A 4,706-nucleotide genomic window follows, 5' to 3' on the forward strand; every position below is an offset into this window, starting at 1 on the left:
TGGATTAGCAGCAAGGATGGGAAGTGTTATCATAATGGGGGATTTTAATTATCCAGACATAGACTGGGCGGAGGGAACCGCGCATTCATTTAAGGCTCGCCAGTTCCTTAGTGTCTTGCAGGACAATTTTATGGGTCAGATGGTAGACGCACCAACTAGAAATAAAACATTGCTAGATCTACTGATTACCAACAATACAGACCTGATATCAGATGTGGAAATACGGGGCAATTTAGGTAACAGCGATCACAGGTCAATTAGTTTCAGTATAAATCACACAAATAGGAGACATGAAGGGAACACAAAGACACTGAATTTCAAAAGAGCCAACTTCCCTAAACTACAAACCTTGCTAAAAGGCATAAATTGGGATAAAATATTAGGAACAAAGAATACGGAGGAGAGATGGGTTTGCTTTAAGAGCATATTAAGGGCATTAGCCAATGTATCCCATTGGGTAATAAATTTAAAAGAGCGAACAAACATCCTGGATGGCTTAACTCCAATGTAAAAATGCATATAAAAGCAAAGGAGAAGGCCTTCAAAAAATACAAGGTTGAGGGATCATCCACAGCATTCAGAATTTATAAAGAATGCAATAAGAAATGTAAGGGTGCAATTAGGATGGCTAAGATAGAACATGAAAGACACATAGCGGAGGAGAGCAAAAAAAATCCCAAGAAATTCTTTAAGTATGTAAACAGTAAAAAAGGGAGGACAGACCATATTGGCCCCATAAAGAATGAGGAAGGACATCTGGTTACAAAGGATGGGGAGATGGCAAAGGTATTGAATTTATTCTTCTCCTCTGTCTTCACGAGTGAATCGGGGGGCTTCAGTAACCAAAACTGCAGTGTTTATCCTCATGACACAACACAGGAAGCACCTATGGTTAACAGAGGACGGAATTAAAATTAGACTTGAGAAACTTAACATTAATAAATCACCGGGACCAGATGGCTTGCATCCGAGGGTACTTAGGGAACTCAGTCAGGTGATTGCCAGACCGTTGTTCCTAATTTTTACAGACAGTCTATTGACTGGAATGGTACCAGCTGATTGGAGAAAAGCCAATGTAGCACCAATATTTAAAAAGGGCCCAAAAAACATCCCTGGGAATTACAGACCAGTTAGCCTAACATCAATAGTATGTAAACTCTTGGAGGGGATGATAAGGGACTATATACAAGATTTTAGTAATAAGAATGATATCATTAGCAGTAATCAGCATGGATTCATGAAGAATCGTTCTTGCCAAACCAATCTATTAACCTTCTATGAGGAGGTGAGTTGCCATCTAGATAAAGGAAGGCCCGTAGACGTGGTGTATCTGGATTTTGCAAAAGCATTTGACACAGTTCCCCGTAAACGTTTACTGTACAAAATAAGGTGCGTTGGCATGGACCATAGGGTGAGTACATGGATTGAAAACTGGCTACAAGGGCGTGTTCAGAGGGTGGTGATAAATGGGGAGTACTCAGAATGGTCAGGGGTGGGTAGTGGGGTTCCCCAGGGTTCTGTGCTGGGACCAATCCTATTTAATTTGTTCATAAACGACCTGGAGGATGGGATAAACAGTTCAATCTCTGTATTTGCAGACGATACTAAGCTAAGCAGGGTAATAACTTCTCCGCAGGATGTGGAAATCTTGCAAAAAGACCTGAACAAATTAATGGGGTGGGCGACTACATGGCAAATGAGGTTCAATGTAGAAAAATGTAAAATAATGCATTTGGGTGGCAAAAATATGAATGCAATCTATACACTGGGGGGAGAACCTCTGGGGGAATCTAGGATGGAAAAGGACCTGGGGGTCCTAGTGGATGATAGGCTCAGCAATGGCATGCAATGCCAGGCTGCTGCTAATAAAGCAAACAGAATATTGGCATGCATTAAAAGGGGGATCAACTGCAGAGATAAAACGATAATTCTCCCGCTCTACAAGACTCTGGTCCGCCTGCACCTGGAGTATGCTGTCCAGTTCTGGGCACCAGTCCTCAGGAGGGACGTACTGGAAATGGAGCGAGTACAAAGAAGGGCAACAAAGCTAATAAAGGGTCTGGAGGATCTTAGTTATGAGGAAAGGTTGCGAGCACTGAACTTATTCTCTCTGGAGAAGAGACGCTTGAGAGGGGATATGATTTCAATTTACAAATACTGTACTGGTGACCCCACAATAGGGATAAAACTTTTTCGCAGAAGAGAGTTTAATAAGACTCGTGGCCACTCATTACAATTAGAAGAAAAGAGGTTTAACCTTAAACTACGTAGAGGGTTCTTTACTGTAAGAGCGGCAAGGATGTGGAATTCCCTTCCACAGGCGGTGGTCTCAGTGGGGATAGCTTCAAGAAACTATTAGATAATCACCTGAATGACCGCAATATACAGGGATATGTAATGTAATACTGACACATAATCACACACATAGGTTGGACTTGATGGACTTGTGTCTTTTTTCAACCTCACCTACTATGTAACTATGTAACATACATAGATATATTGCTTTGTATTTATTTCTTTCTGAAATGGTAATGATTATTTTTAGTGGGCATTTACCAGGTTTTGTTAATACTGATATGTATCGTAATGCACTAAATTGTATTATCTTATTTCTGAAAATAAAATATTTTGAAAGAAAAGGTGCTATACCGCGTTTCACACTGTTATAGCAGGTGCTTATTCATAGCCATGAAAAAGCACCTGCTATAACGGTGTGAAACGCATCAGTGGTTTTATCCTTGCTGCATGGATTTATTATAACATCGCTTTCATTGGAGTGCGGCCATCTGGACCTTTTTGTTCAATTTTTGCATATTGGAGCAATGTCCCTCTGTCCCTTTTTCCTCCTCATTTGTCCCTCATTTTGGTCTGATCTATATAGATGTATATAAAATGCACTTTTTAGCTATCAAAAAGTGTTTTCCAGCGCTAAACCTTTCATCTGATTTCTAAATTGCTACATTTGTAAATTCCAAAGGCCAATATAAAGGAATAGTAGTGGTTAAAAAAAAGCACTTGTGGGTTTAACCAATCTTGTTTTTTGTACAATTCTCCTTTAAGGGGACGTGGCAGGGGGTGTGTCCTCTGCCTGATAGGCAGGGCCGTCTTTTCGCATGGGCAAGCTGGGCAGTTGGCTGGGGGCCCCACTTGCCTGGGGGGCCCCACCTGCCCAGCGTCCTCAAAAAGCCCCGGGTCTCATATTTCTCATTAGCCCCAGTGTAAACATCCAGTGATTGGTGGGCAAGCTGGGGGCGTGCGACCGCAGTGAGAGTGGAGCTGTCAAATCTAAGCACTGATGTCGGGGATGGGTGGGGCCCCGCCCATCCCCGACATCAGTGCTTAGATTTGACAGCTCCAAGGGCGTAACAAGCAGGGGGGCGGGGGGGGGGGGGGGCGGTCTGCCCCGGGTGCCACACATTCCGTGGGTGTCAGTGGCCGGGTGGCATTTCTATGGGGGTGCGCTCTGCACCCAGGTCGGGTGTCACTGTCTGACAAAATTCCGAGGGCATCCCTGGCTCTGGCAGCTTTGTTTAATAGTTTTTTTGTCAGCTGGAACACCCCCAGTGCCGTGGCCAAAATAGTATGGTCTGATTACTGTTTTCCCCTGCTAGCTCCACCCACCACTGCTGAGCAGCCGAGGTTGCAGGTTGCAGAACCCAGACATGTGCTATGTACAGGTTGCAGAATCCAGACATGAGCTATATACAGGTTGCAGAATCCAGTTGTTACTTGTTACAGCGCGGCCGTCGAACACAGACTCAGCCAGCTCTGTGATAAACAGGAGGAGATGCCCGCTGTGTGTGTTACCAGGTGATGGTGAGTCTGTATTAATTGGCACAGTGATGCTGCATTCCTGGGCACAGTGAGGGTGTAATTGTGGGCACAGTGAGACTTTAGTCATGGGCACAGTGAGGCTATAATGGTGGGCACAATGAAGCTTCAATGGTGGGCACAGTGAGGCTGCAATGGTGGGCACAGTGAGGCTGCATTCACGAGCACAGTGAGGCTGCATTCATGGGCACAGTGAGGCTGCAATGGTGGGTACAGTGAGGCTGCATTCACGGGCACAGTGAGGCTGCATTCACGGGCACAGTGAGGCTGCATTCACGGGCACAGTGAGGCTGCATTCACGAGCACAGTGAGGCTGCATTCATGAGCACAGTGATGCTGCATTTATGGACACAGTGATGCTGCATTTATGGACACAGTGAGGCTGCATTTGATGGGCACAGTGAGGCTGCATTTGATGGGCACAGTGAGGCTGCATTCACGGACAAAGTAAAGCTGCATTTGATGGGCAATTGTGCATGATTGTGTAGACAGGGTCCCAGTGCACTGTATTGCCCGGGGGCCTATAATGCTCTTAAGATGGCACTGCTGATAGGTGTCCCTCATTTCCATCTCACAAAGTTGGGAGGTATTCATTTTGCACTCTCCAGTTTTAGTAAACAACCCTGATATCCTAGTGCGCAGCATACTGCTTGTGGCTCAGTAGTTCCCAGTACAGAAGGCAGAGGGTCAGCCTGACATTCAGGTAAACAATAGTTCTGTAGTGGGAATTCAGCTGTACACAGGTGAGTCACGTGACAAGACGTCTTGTAGTCACGTGACACCTACCCCGCACAGCTGTGGGAGGAGCCGGATGTGCCAGATCCCCGCCGATTCATTGGACAGAGGAGCTGGCCTTTGGCAGGCTTAGCCGCTCA

Source organism: Aquarana catesbeiana, linkage group LG02, assembly GCF_042186555.1.
Source record: "Aquarana catesbeiana isolate 2022-GZ linkage group LG02, ASM4218655v1, whole genome shotgun sequence".
Lineage (NCBI taxonomy): Eukaryota > Metazoa > Chordata > Amphibia > Anura > Ranidae > Aquarana > Aquarana catesbeiana.